The following is a 15,048-nucleotide window of genomic DNA, read 5'->3' on the forward strand; positions in this document are numbered from 1 at the left end:
TTTCCTTCCCATTCTTTGTAAGTGAAGGTGGCCAGATCTTCTGTGCAATGTGGGGCCATTTCACACGTCACAGGAAGGCACTCTGCAAAAAAGCTAAGACATGCTGGTGGTTCGCTCACCAACCCACATAAATCCTGACAGACCATCAAGCATTCTGTGGTTTGCCGCAGCTTGGTCGCTCTTAGTTCTTGGTAACCCATCCTGTACTGAGGGAAGATCTAATTCTGGTCGAAGAAGATTTGGGAGCAGTTGGATGAGTACCCTGGTTTCTGTAGGCGCAGGGTAAGAGAGCAAGGTATCCATGTTCCTTAGCTATCATCCTATAGTATCAGAAGATACCATAAATATCCAATTTATTTATTTGGAGTTTTTGTATGCCGTCCCATTCAAATGAGCCTCAGGACGGCTTCCAACACAATAAATAAACGAGCAGATAATACGTATTAAAATCCAGATTCATCCTGGCTGCAAAAATTAAAACCAATAAATAATATTAACAGTTATTAAAAGAGTGTTTAAATAAAAAGGTCTTGGCCTGGCACTGAAAAACAAATAACAACGGCACCAGGCAGACCTCACTGGGGAGCGCATTCCATAACTTAGGCGCCACCGCAGAGAAAGCCCTCCTCCGGGTACTCACCCTCCTAATATCTTTCGCAGAGGGTTCCTGGAAGAGGGCCTCTGCCCACTCCTCTCAGGGGGCAGGAGGGCAAATATGGAAGCAGGTGTTCCTTTAGGTATCCAGGTCCCAAGCCATTAAGGGCTTTGTAGGTGATAACCAGCTATAGGAAGAGATAAAACTCCAGACCACTAAGGAAATCTTTGCTGAGGCCTTCTTTTATGAAGTGGGGTAGATATAACAACAGGGTTTTTGCCAAAGACCGATTTTGGGGTCAAGACCCCCCTATGGTGGAATCAAGAAGACTCCATGGACCTGGAGCCAAACCTCCATAGTCTGCCTGTGGCTTGGAGGTTTGGCGTCCTTCTGTGATGGGGGTTGATTTATGAAGTTTACAATATGTTATCAAAACATATTTCCTCCTTTGGAAAATTTAAACAGTTGCAATCAGGGAGAAGGGATGCAATTCTGATTTTTGTGGTATTTATTCTATCCTGAGAGGTGCACAGGTGTAGTGGGTACCGCCAAGACATCATTCTTACCTTCTTGGTGCAGGTAAGGTGAGAAATGAAGCGAGGGCAAGGTTGGGATCCCACAACTGACCATTTTAGGAGGCAGCAGTTAAATCTGAGCAATGCAGTTTATTTGATAAGCAAATTTGTGGAACAGGTAAAAAATGTGCCTTCAGTCCTAGCCAAAATATATGTTTAATAGAAGGCAGTGCAATTCCAGTAAGTTATATACCAAGGATCTATGGATCATAAGGAAACTGTTGGTTAATTTGGGAGCATTTCAACAAGGAAAAATCTGTTTTGGAAGACAGACTAGATCTTGGAGAGTTTTCAAATGAAATGTTGGACTGGCATCTGTTGATGATCATTAAGGGTTCCCTAACATTTCACACGGAAAGCATGTTTCCTGGGGAGACACTGGCACTTTCTCACAACAAACACACACAATGTGAATGCTGAACACATGGCCTGAATCACAACGTTACAAATGTTTCTGTAAGCTGTTTGCATGGAACAAATGTCTACCACGGGTTGCTTAACCCATGGCGGGGCTGCTGCTTTGGATACGCAAGCATTGCTTGGGGGGGTTGTGGTGCCCTGCATATCTAACCTAAGTGGATTACATCATTCTCTTCCTCTCAGTCTTATCCCCAGAGCAACAACCCTGTGAGGTAGGCTGGGCTGAGAGCCTGTGACTGGCCCAAAGTCACCCAGTTGGCTCCATGGCTGAGAGGGGGACTTGAACCCAGATCTCCTGAGTCCCAGTCCTGTGCTCTTAGCCACTACACCACAGCGGCTCTTTTGCATTTAAGGTGTTTCATCATGTCTTCATCAAGGAAGCCTTGATCACTGTTGGTACCCTTCCCTTGAAGTTTACTTTCTGTCCTGATATTCTTGTGCATCAGCGATACTGTGTAGCTTTTATTTCAAATTTCTGATCAATATGGAAAGAAGACCTTTAAGAAAGGATAACGCTAACCCAAATTCCCAGGAATCCTTTTAAACCCACATCCGTTTCCATGTAATTTGATTCCACATGCATTTTTGTTGCTGCTTTTGTTCAGCATCTTCTGAAAATGCCCAATTATCCTATTGATGTCAAATATTAACCCAGTTTTTTATCAGTGTTTTCAACTAATTTTCAGGTACACAAACTTTCTCTTTTCATAAGCGTTAAGAAAAACTTTCTTGGGAACTCTTAATGCATTTGAGGTCACTGGTAATGCCTTTTTATATAAAAAGATCATTTTCGACTTCTCCTCCTCTTTCTTCCACTTTCTTCCAGAACAGGGGAAGTAATTACAAAAGGGGGTTATAAAGCAAGACTTGGTTCCATATTACTTGTGGTCTAATTAATTTATGGTGGACAAAGGGTTGTGTGGGGTTCTCCATGTGTATTGTGCTTGGCTATTCAGTGAGGAACCGTAATGGTTTGTCACATTTACTTCTAATGGGTTTCATTCCTTTCAAAAGGTCATTCCCTCCTTCTTCTAGGAGGGAAGAACCTAGAAATTTTGTTCTAGCCTTGCATGCACACCGCATTTTCAGTTGCTTTGCTGAAGCTCTAGTTAAAAATGGATGATTATATTAATAATAACAGATATCACTGTTATGATTTATTTGCAGTTAAATATTAATCAAACCAAGCACATTTAAATCATAGTCATAGTGTTCCATGTATTGTATTTTAACCCCACCTTTCTTCATCTTTCAGGACCCCAAGGGGGTTGCAGGTTTTTCCTCCTGTCCATTTTATCCCCACCACAAGGATGAGAGTCTGTGCTGGGGACAAAACTCTCATCTCAAGGGGGCAAGAACCCCAAACGCCTGAGTCCCAGGTGACTCTAACCACTACACCACAATGGCTCTCCCTTTGGCCCAAGTGCTTTTGCATTGCTGGGCTGTATTTACTCGAGAAGTTGGGTGTCATTGTCCAACCGAGTAGGTTCATGTTAGGCAGAACATGATGCTTGTCTCAGGTAGAAGGTACAGGGTCCAAGGGGCAGCATCCGATTCCCTAGAAACAGCTAAGAGCAAGGTTCAGTGACCAGTTGAATGACCTCAGAAAAGCCATTTTCAGTAAGATCTCAGGGTCCATCCAGTCCAGTGTGTGGGTCCCGCACAGGTGAACCAGCTTCCACAAGAGCAAGGGAAGTGTCACCCTTTTCTCCTCCATCAAGCGGTGGCCAAGGCATCCTGCCTGTGATTCTGCAAGTGGCATTTCGCCTCGGGACCAGCAGCCACTTCCAGGGATTGGCCCTCTCACCTTGCAACCGTCCAGATGAATGGTGCTCACAGCATCTTGTAGCCAATTCCATTGCTGAGCTCCGTACCGTGTGAACAACTGTGCCCATTAGACTTTCCTACCAATCAGCTTCACATGATGGCTCCATTGGATTCTAGTGCTACAGTATCTCACTTCTGCTCCCCCCTCTCGCTGCAAAATGTTTCACGTATCTGCCATGTCTCCCCTAACGATTTGTTTTTCCTAAGCTAAACCATTCTACACATGTTAACCTTTCTTCAACACCTACGAGAAAAGTTTACATCATCTAGAATTGCTTACCTTGATGGATCATTTTAATTGCAATTTTCTGCACTTTTCCCAACTCTACAGTATCCTTTTTAGGTGCAGTGACCAGAACTGATTTGTATAAGGGGAAAGTGATCTTGGCAGCTTTATTTTCAATTCCTATCCTGGTGTTTTAATTTTTAGTCACACATTTATCCATATTTTCTTCCCTGATTATACCCCAAATGAAAGTCGCCTTTTGTCATAGTCGGTGCTCACCAAGTTGTCATTTCATCAAGCTGTCCTCCAAAGCTCCAAGATGTCTTTCTTGGACACTCATATGTAGCTCAGAGTGTATCATTTTATATTTAAAATTGGGATAGTTTTCTCAAGGCACCTTACTTTTCACTAGCTTAAAATGAACCACACTCTTCCATATAGCCTGAAGTGCCTGATCTTGCCAAATCTTGGAAGCTAAGCAGGGTTAGGCCTGGCTGAAATCTGGATGGGGGACTTAAAATATCACCCAGCTATGGGTGATATAGAAATATAATAATATTAATGTACCATTTTGATGGTCATTCTCTCAGTCTGAGGATATCCTTTGAGAGCTCTTCACAATCCCTATTGTTTTAAACTGCCTAAATAATTTGGTACCTTCAAACTTTACTGCTCAAGCCTGATTTAAGATCATTCAATCCTAGATCAGTCAAAAAGTTGGTCTAGAATACTTAACGGTGACTTCCCACTATCTAAATCCCTGCACTGGGAGAACATGCAGTTTATTCCTGCTATCTGCTTTCTGTTCATTAACCAGTTACTGATCAATAAGAAGGGCTTGTCTTTTTATATGGTCACTCATTTTTATCTTTAATGATGTTTTCAACCAATTTGCTCAAACCATATATGAAGCCATCTCGGAGACATTTGTCTGGGCTGCCCAGGAAACGTTCCACACTGACCATGCTCCGGTCCTCTTGTTCAGAAAATGATCTTAAAGGCATGCTAAATATTTGTGGAAGAATATGAGTGGCTTCAAGTCTGAACTCTTCAGAAACACTTGGATGGATAACATCTGTACTTGGTGATTGATTAGCCTTCGGTTTGTCAACAAGATTGAGAACTTCATCTTTTGCCACCACTAATTGTCTCAGACGCTTCTCCTGAAAACATCAGTTCAGGCACTGCTATCTGTGCTACATCTTTTGCAGTGAAGACATATGAAAAGAATTCATTCAGCTTCTCCGTAATCTCCTTATCTTCCCTTAATACTCTTTAAACACCATTGTTATCTAAATGCTTCCCAAGCCAGTTTCCTACTTCTGATGTATTTAAAGACTTATTAACTGTTGGCTTGAATGCATAGCAATAAGATCCCCCCCCCCATCTATATACACACATATATATCTTTCATTTCTTTTGTACAAATGTGTGCTCTTTGTTCTCCTCATTTGGGCACGATTTCTATTGTCTGAAGGAAGTCTTTTCCTGGATTGCTTTCCCAACACTGCTAATTAGCCATGCTGGTCCTTTTTTGGGGGGTTGATGCTATGTTGCCAAGCTTTTGTATATGCTCTAGCTGAGCTTGCATTGTTGCAGTTGTAAGAACTCTTTTCCTGTTTTTTGAAGGGAGCCATTTACATTTTGAAGAGTGACTGAGTTTGCTGGTTGCAAAGTTCGAAATGACACAAGTTTACACTGAAGGAGAACTGGACCATTCTTTCCTCCACCATCCCTTGAAAGAGGACACATTTCCATTAAATTGTCCACCAAAACCCTAACGTGTCTGAATTATGGATTAGACCCCATCAATATATACTTGAAGATGGGATTTTTGCCTGAAGCAGATTATTTTCCACTTGCTTACAATGAGTCACACATGTTACTTTGCTTGCTCTTCTCACAGTTCAGAAAGCAACTTTTGGATCTCCTCACAATCTATATATGCCTTTAACATGATTTTCCATTTCATTGAGAACAGCCAAGAAATGAAGTCATGTTAAAGGTCTATTCACTTGTTGTGACAGTAAATGTAGCTTAATCTTTAATAGGAGGCTAACGGCGAGAAAGGCATAGATCTGAGCGTTGCTGCTTTGGTACTATGAAGCTCTAGAAATGAAGCTCTTGGTTCCCTTTAGGGATGAAATTATATAAAAATTGATCACATACAGTTAATGTCCCCTTTGCAATAAAAGCTGAAAAGAAATTGTGCAGGTGGGCAAATGTGTGAGAGACAGAGAAAGGTGGAAAATGGAACACACAGAGATAATTTCTTTCTGTTCTGCAGTTAGGCAGGGTAATATTAAACAATTAAAACACTTCAGATGGCCATTAGTAATTTAGTCTATTTTTGTCATTCCAAATAAGTTTTTAATGGTAATAGATGCCTACAGTATTCTCTTCATTATGAATATATTTCCAGAAAGGTAATACCAGTAATTTCCATCTAATCATTTTGTGATGGAGCACAAATTAACTCCTAAGCTAACATAGCTATTTTCAAAAATTATTGGGTATGATTTTTATTCTTCTGCAGATTCTATTCTTCTGCATGATCTAAAGTCAGTGGCATCTTGACTTCAGTGGAATTATTTAAAAGGTTGTTGTTCGAAGGGTTATATTAGCAAGTCACAACCCTGTTGGGATGTAGAGACCTAATCTGACATTGATATGGGCCACTGGATTTAAATGCTGTAAGATTGTCAAGGAAATACACCTGTGTGGTCACATCACATGTACAAAATTGAACCCCCATCTGACTGGGCAGTCTCATGGGTACCAAACTTGGGATGGAATGAGCATGACAGCAGATCCATGCCGGCAGTGCAAGTGCTTTTCTCAAACATTTATCAAAAGGGTAAAGAGGCCTTTCCCCAACTCCAAGAAGGCAATCGATTGTCCGAAAGATTTGTTTTCCTGCTCCTTGAGTTGAAGACCGATGACATTTTTGTGGGCTGGACACCAGACTCCTATAGCAAAAGTGTGGTTGAGCCAGAGATGTTTCTTACCATTTGTTTTTATGGAGTCATGGATGTCTCCGGCAAGATAGACCTTATAAATTGTCACCTGTCTGGGACTATCCTCAGTGTGATAAAATACAAGATTATAATAAACACATCATTTCTTTTATGAGTCCCATTTCTTGCAAAAGTTTTCCCCATGCTGTATGGTTCATCTAAAGAGTGTCATGTTCCAATTTCAGTTAATGGGAGCCAATTGACACCAGTGCCTCTAAGAGAAGAGAGAGCTGAGAATTCAAATGAACCAATAAAGTTGCCGTAATTTGTATTACCATAGCCCACCTTTCAGTGTTCCAAGAGTGACTTTAACACTTAGGACAGAGTTATGCAGTAAAAGGGTAGGTGAATCCCTTTAAAGTGATATTTATCATCCTGGAAGGATCTTGCTGCCAAATTGTAATAGCATTTCTTCCAAAAATGACTTCAGTTCGCAATCTGATATGAAGGTAATGCTGCAGAGGTTATGGAGAGATGTTCTTGATCAATGGCAGAATGATTGGGTTTTTCTGAAAAAGAAACACAGAAAATAATTCAGCTCTGTGCGCAAATGTCCAGCAAGCAGCCAAACCTCCCCTCCTTAGCACATGCCTTCCCATAATGAAAGAAATTGTTGACTTGTAAAATATGGTCCCTGGCTGTTTTCTTACCTTGCCATGATTGCATCTTTAATGCTTTATCATTCAACAAAAGTTCACCAAAGTCAGTGCGTGTTGCTTGATGAAACTGTGACCTATAAATTGTTCCCAGCACTGCCAATCTCATGGGCTGTAGGAATGGACATCACACCTAAGTCCTTGCCATCTTGCTTCTGCATTCATATCCTGGAACCTTAATTTAAAAAAAAAGAATTCAAATGCTGTGTATGAATCAGTCATTTTGAATACAGACATTTTAGAACGTTCAGCAATGGAATATTTGGGTAGCACAACACTGAGGAAATGACTAATTCTGATTCACACCAGTCACGGTTGTAGTGATCCAACTGGTTCACGCAGATACTCATAGCAGCTCAGGAAGTTACCTTTGTCAGGCCATTTAGCTCAGAATGGTCAACACTCACCTGCAGCAGCTTCCAACTCCTTCCGGGTGGAGTTTTTCCAGCTCTACTGGAAGCAGTATATGTCAAAGCAGATATTCTTCCACAGAGCTGCCAGCATTGTTCCACTGGCAGTGTGTAGGAGAGTCTACAAATATTCTAATAAATGTGTTTTGATTAACAGTGGCACCTCCACCATAATTTTGCTCCTTCTCTCCCCTGCCCTTACATTTTAATACACTTTGAGCATCAGTAAGGGGCACGCCAAGATTTGCACAGGGAGGCGAAGATCTTCTCAACTTTATTTTCAGCCTCGTTTTAAATTTCAGCCTAACATGTAGTTGGCCTTTTTCACGGAACTTTGGATCGGGTAGACATTCTCACTGAGCTGTTGACCAAAACCCTAGGATCGTATTCTTGGTCAGCCACTCCTTTCTCAGAACCCATCAGTCCATACTTGAATTTGGCATATTTTTTATCCCACCATGACTAAAGGATTGCTCTTGAGTAGGATGTCTTCCAGAAGTACCTGATATATCACAGCCAAATACAGGGAAAGGCTCTGAAAGTTTCAGCTTATCAGCTCTCAGTGGGGACATGCTGCAAGGGGTCAAGAAAGAATATACTTCAATATAATAAGAGCATAAGGACACACAGAAACCATGCTGCAGCGAGGCAGTTGCCCCCAGGGTGGGTGTAAGGCTCCTCAGCAGCTGCTGTATGCAGGCACTCCACCTCTGCTCAGGAGGAAGCACATGGTCAGCAAGGCTGAGTGCCTTCTCTTTCACGGATCTGTCCGACCCCCTTGAAAAGCCATGGGTGGCTTCCACCACTTACTTTCTCTGCCTCTCTCTTTCTCACTCTGCGTTCTATATGGTCCCTCTCTGGTGGTTGGTCGCCTTTTGTTCCTTCCTTGATTTCTGGTAATTTGATGAGCTCGTGTTGCATTAATTCTGACCCCCAAAATATCACGCTGGCAGATGGCTTTGTGCACTGCCACAGCGCTGCTTAAGACAATTTTGAGGCTTGAACCGATGCTTAAGTTATGGGTAGAAATCTAATTGCCACCCATGTGTGTTGGGAAGCTTGCAACTTCAAAATGAAATTAGCAGTCTGGAGCTTATGGCTTTATGATCTAATGCCCCTGAAGGTGATAAATAATTGAGAAGAGTTACAGTGGAACAAGCTGAGAAAATGATTTCTAAACCTGAAATTGCCCAATCTATTTTGATGACATTGAGACTAGCTAGTTGGAAATTAATTTTATGTTTCTGTGCAGGAGCCGCTGTTAGGAAAGTCTCACAGTGAGAGAGGGAGAAGGAAATTTGGGTTATTGATCCTTTTATGTTGCTAGCTCCTTTCCAGCAAGGTTTTCTGCAATGATAAATGTTGCAGTACAAGTGCGTATTGTGATAGCCCCCAGAAGCTTGTTCCCAAGGAGAATCCATGCATGGAGGCAGCCCTTTCGATAGTGCTAAACCAGTTCTTGACCAGGAACAGAGCTGGGCAAGCTAACATGTGCTTTCAGATCAAGACCGAAATCCGCTCCCCTTGAGTACTTTGTGCTAAACCACGAATAGCTGGAAAATGTAGAGGGAGGGGTTGGGGACCACCTAATCTGGAGGTTACTGGATTATTGTATCTTGCTCTACATGGGACTGCCCTTGAAGATGGTCTGGATACTTCAGTTGGTTCAGAACAGAGCTGTCAGGATGCTAACAGGGACTGGCAGGGACTCACATATAACGCCAGCCCTCTATCGCCTACACTGGCTACCAATTGAAGTATGGGCCAAATTTAAGATGCTGGTGATGACCATAGAAAGCCCTAAATGGCTTGGGTCTGGGATACCTGAAGGAGCGCCTTTCCTCTATGCACCCCTTGAGATCTGAGTCAGAGGCCCTCCTCTGGGAGCCATCCTTGAAAGAGATCAGGAGGGTGACTACTCAGAGGAGGGCCTTCTCTGCAGTGGTGCCCAACTGTGGAACACGATCCCCAGAGAGGTTCACCTGGAGCCTCCGCTTCTTTCCATTCAGCGCCAGGTGAAAACCTTTTTATTCTCACAGTATTTTAATTGTTAACCTGTTTTATTTAGTGGTTTTATTTTAACATCGGATGCTGTACAACTGTTTCTCTTATTTTTATTGTATTGTGTTAATGTCTTGTGAGCCGTCCTGAGGGCATCTGTGAGGGGATGGTATAGAAAAGTTTCAAATAAATAATCTTAATTACAGGGTCAGTAGCAATACAGCCTTATAAAAATTTAGATGGCTTTGCCGTGGCATTGTATTTCCTGCAGATCAGCACTCAGAGCCAAAGAGTTTTCAGACTTTTCCCGATTTCTGCATAGAGGCCATTCTGACCCTGACCTGACCTTCCCAGATAAGACTCGGCCTGAATATATCCACTTTTCCTTTTAGTATCGTATTCCAGCAGATCAGGAGAAATAGCCTAGGTGTGTTGGCCTCTCCCACTATCTCTGCTCATCTTGGATGTAACCATCCAACTTAGGGTACAGCTGATTTTGACTGATAAACTGTTTGCAGGTGGGTGACACTAATGTACATGTTGCCACCGCACATGTTGAATGAATTAAAAGCCTGTTGTAGATTAAGCAACACGTGCTTGGTTTGGTTTCCCCTTTCAAGGTAAGTTTGCACACATTTGATTTGTTCGGTCTTTTTCACCCTTCATATTTCAAAGCAAAGACCTTTAGTGGGCTAGACAGCCATTTAGTTTTCATAAATATATTTTCCATGGTATGGATCACGTGTGAGTGTGGGCCCTTATAAGGAGACCCGCTCTTTAAATGGATAATAAAAGTCAGGGCAAGTATGACACTCTGTTGAACATCGAGGAAAGAATAATGAGCTGGAAATTGCATGGTTAGCATGAAAGATTCCATTTTGCAGGAAGGTCGGGACAGCATCTTGTAATTATTTCCCAGAAAAGAAAGGGTGCTTTCAGTTGCTGAGAAGACCTTAAACATATGACTTGTAGACACATTTCTGAAGCTTCCCGTTTCATTTTTCTGATCCCCACAATGAGCCAGTCGGGTATTGTGAAAGGGTTAGCTAACTATTTGTGCTTGCTTTACTCCTCTTTGCCCGTGCAACTTCCATTTCAAGACTGCGTTGGAACACGCAGCGGGTGATGACAGGGCGAGAAAGTTAAAAGGCAATTTTGGCCATAACACGATGGGTGCTTTAGCACTGCCTTCCCTGCCTCATGCCTTCCAGACACATTTGGACTGCCACACCCAGAATTCCCAGTCAAGAGCCCAAGGGCTGGATGGGAATTCTGGGAGTTGTGGTCTAAATGCCTCTGAAGGCCACCAGGTTGGGGAAGGCTGCAAGTCTAGCGTATGCTTGTGTGGTGTAGAGATGTGCGGATGCTAGAAATTCCAGCTTGTTGGAGCTTGAAGGAGCTCCTGCCTGCTCCAGTGCAACGGTTAGAAGTAAGCTGGGCCAGGTTTCTTTTCTTGTGGACTTCCATCTCTAAGATACATAATAAATCAATCATCCTGACTGTGTGTGTGTGTGTGTGTTTTAATTGCACAAATTGTCCAATTTGCATGAATTTCTGCCATGCAATGCCCATCCTGCACACCAAGGCATTTTCTGCGCTTTGCACAATTTTGCACTTGGAAAGTGTGTGGTCCTCGCATTCTCGTCACAAACTGCACAAGGAGTACATGCTATTCAGGTACCAATATGCTCACAGTGGGGGATTTTCTCCCTACACATTTTCTTAGCATGTAAGTGTCTGTGTCAAAGACAGGGGTCCATGATCTGTCTTGTCTTGCACCCTAGAAAGGTGGTTCCCATGCTGGAGTGCAGAACTAGAAACTGGAGAGTTTGTAACCCCCACCCCACCCTTTTTGGCATGAAGCTCTTAAGGCATTTCTGTGTGCATTTTTGTGCATATGTTTGAGATTTATCCACTTTGAAATGCATCCATAGTGTTGAAGACTTTTTCTTTGGATCCATGAATCAGATTGCAAGGTAGAAATGCACAGACTAGACCTGTGTCTAAGTCCATGTTCAGCCTGGAAGGTGCAAACTGGGTAAGATCCTGATCCAAAAAAAAGTTTTCATGCACTTCAATCACAGACCATATGATGACAACTATGGGAAACGGTGAGCTTCCTCCATGGGCAGATGGTCGGCCATTCTGGGGAGAGGATACTAGAGAACCACAGGTGTGATCCAGTGGAGCAATTCTTGCTTTCTCGTCCAGAGCTAACCCTCCAGTTGCAGACTGTGCCCAGGTCCATGCTCAGTTTCAGGTGGTGCGAATGGGCCAGTTCTGCCCAGCTGCAATTACCTTCTCCTCTGTGCCTAGCATTCAGTGGCAGGACATTGTGGTGCATGAACTTGCTTGGCGTTTGCTTGCACGCTGGCTCTTGTTTGCCTTCTACTTGATTGCCAGAACAATGGGGACAACGTGCTGCATGCTGTCGAAGACCAGGAGTGTGCCCATCTGCCATGCCTGTGTGTTGCCAACTCGTCTTGTCACTGCACTCCCTGGCAAGTGCCCTGCTTTGCATTCCCACCTAGCTTGTCTCCGTTGTTGCGACACGGATGGGCCAAGAATCCGTGAGGCTTGGGAGAACTGGTGAGATGCCAGGTAGAAGCATCTGGGGATGGGTGGGGGGCACTTCATACTCTGAGGCTGATATTGATTTCACAATGCTGAACATGGGGGAGGCTGTTGTGACTCTCCAACAAAAATTAAATGGGGGGGAAAGGTCTAATAGGGGCACTGACTACTTCCAGGATGAGTGCCTCTGGGCAAAAGTCCACCCTGATCATAGAATCATAGAATAGTAGAGTTGGAAGGGACCATGAAGGCCAGCAGGTCCAACCCCTGCTGTTGCAGGACACCATGTTACACCATCCCACTCAGATGGCTGTCCAGTTTCTGGTATGGGAGAGCTGCCCACCTCTCCAGGCAGCTGGTCCCACTGTCGTATTGCTCCGACAGTGAGGACGCTTTTCCTGGTGTCCAGCCTGAATCTGGGTTGTTGCAGTTCGAATCAGTTATTCCGTGTCCTACATTCTGGCACCAGCAAGAAGAGATCTTGGCCTTCCTCTTTGTGGCAGCCTTTGAGGGACTTGTGGAGGGATATCATGTCTCCCCTGCCCCCCAGTCTTTTCTTCTCAAGGCTGAACATGCCCAGTTCTCTCAGCCTCTCCTCACAGGGCAGCGCTTCCAAGCCCCGGATCGTTGTTGTTGCCCTGCACTGGACCTTTCTGATGTACCTGCATCTTCCTTAAACCTTGATCAGCACTGCCCCTGTTGAAATGATAACCCAGGTAAGGTGCAAGGGGGCTGGTCTTCAGTCCATCGTGCAGAGAGTCTGGCATCATCCAGGCGCACCTCTGCCGAGCTTTCCCAGAGCCTCCTTGATGATGATTTCAAGAAAAAACATGCCTCTTGCTAAGCTTGAGCCAGACTTGCACAGCGGGTGTTTATTTTTATTCCTGCTTTGGATCGAAATCCCACCTTCTCACAGAGCACTCAGCACTCTCACAAAGCCTCATTCTCCTCCAGCTGATCTCAGCCTTATCTCCACAATGACGTTCCTGTGAGGTGGGTTGGGCTGAGAGCCTGGGACTGGCTCAGAGTGGTTGGCCCCATGGCTGAGCAAGGACTAGAACCCAGATCCCCTGAGCCCCGTCCTCTTAACTACTACACCACAATAGGGGTCAAATTTGCAGGGTCTGCACAGCACAGGGATTGGGGGTGGCCAAAGAGGTCTTGGGTGACGGGGAACGATGCGCATGCCATTTCCAGCAAGATCTGCTTTTGCTCTGATCTCCCCTTCCCTTGGCCAGGGCCTCATGCAGAGTCAAGGCAGGGCAGTTCTTTCCGCTCAACTCTGACACATGCAGTACTTAACTTTCACCTTGAGTTTCACCTCCAGCATGAAGCAGGCACTCTATTTGCAGGCTTCCTCCAGGTAAACTTCTTTTGAATGATAGCACGGAATGGGCAATTGGCAGTGCAAACTGAAGGGGGAGAGAGAGAGAGAGAGAGAGAGAGAGAGAGAGAAATAGAAAGAGAGCAATCTTTTTTCTCCTGCAAACTGTGTTTCCCTCTCTCTCTTGCTGTTTGAGCCATGAAAGTGATTGCAATAGCCAGCCGTGCTGTTTCCAGGGCTGGATTAGTCATTCTCTGCTGTCTTCTGTCGAACCGCGACTCCACCACATTCCGCATCCCTGCTATGATGCATTATGCAAGAACACTGCTGGTTTGGGGAGTGGGAGGGGCTCATGTCCTACTTCTCACACTGGGCAACCCATAATGTTTTGCTGCTGTCATATCGCCTGGCAGGGAACAAGCGGCAGCTCCGTGGCAGAACTCCTGGTTTGTACACGCGTGGCTCCAGGTTCAATGCTTCCTTTTTTGAATTTAAAGGTCTCAGACAGCAGGCCTGAAATAACAGGAAAAAAAATCTGCCTGGAGTATTTGGAAATGATTGTCAAGGTCTGATCTCAGATGGACCCTTGGAGGGGGTATCCTACCTCTAGTGTGGTCCTGGGGCGCCTTTCCAGGGTCTGTAGACTGGTGTTGTCAATTGCTCTAGAATTGCTCCCTCTACTGAGAAGAATGTGGGAAAATGTGGATAGGCACTCGTGGTGGATGTGCTACTACGTAGTATCGGAAGGAATAGATACTGCTTACCCCAAAGCAGGAGCGGTCAGACAGTCTAGGGGCATTTAAAAAGAAGCCGTCCGAGTGGGATGGTGTAACTTGGTATCCTGCAACAGCAGGGGGTTGGACCTGATGACCTTCTTGTCCCCTTTCCACTCTACTATTTTATGATCCTGTGATTCTTCAGGTGTGTTGGACTCCAACTCTCAGTATCCTTGCTCACAGGCTGTGCTGTCAGAGGCTTCTTGAAATCTAGAACTTCTCCTGGCCAGTCTCTCCTGGCCGTGTGTAATGCAACACTGAGGCCCACATTTGGAGTTGATTCTACGGGAGGCCTGTAGGAGGATTGAGGGCTGAGAGTTAGGAGCAATCGTCTTGGATCTTCTGTGGTGCCCAATCATTTGTTGGGCACATTGAGTGCCTCATGCTAATTAGCCAAGGGTTTACTGTGTGGCTTATGAGCTGCCAAAGGTTTACTGTGCCCTGCAACTCTATCCACTGACTGGCAGCATCTTCCCAGGGATTCAAACAGGTGTCTTTCCAGACCTACTAAGAGATGCCAGATCATAAACCTTAGGACAATCCACACACACACACGTACATACGTAGGTTCTACAGCAAAGTCATATCTCCTACTCTGCTCTTACGGACTTTCGTCAAGTGATGCCAGTAGGCAGGGGAGGAAAAAA

General features: G+C 44.3%; 1 protein-coding gene across 2 annotated transcripts in view; it reads left to right on the top strand.

Moving 5' to 3' along the window:
* The window catches only part of CDH13 (cadherin 13), a 502,431-nt gene that overhangs the window by 92,398 nt on the left and 394,985 nt on the right, over positions 1-15,048 (top strand). Inside the window, exon 2 of one of the 2 annotated variants that reach the window (XM_044427974.1) lies at positions 2,964-2,969. The exons of the other annotated variant lie outside the window; for it this stretch is intronic. The gene's annotated coding sequence lies outside the window, so the exon portion shown is untranslated. The remainder of the gene's footprint in view (positions 1-2,963; positions 2,970-15,048) is intronic. 2 annotated transcript variants of the gene reach the window in all.

The sequence above is a fragment of the Varanus komodoensis genome, unplaced genomic scaffold (assembly GCF_004798865.1).
Source record: "Varanus komodoensis strain SLA01 unplaced genomic scaffold, ASM479886v1 scaffold19, whole genome shotgun sequence".
In the NCBI taxonomy this organism is placed as follows: Eukaryota; Metazoa; Chordata; class Lepidosauria; order Squamata; family Varanidae; genus Varanus; species Varanus komodoensis.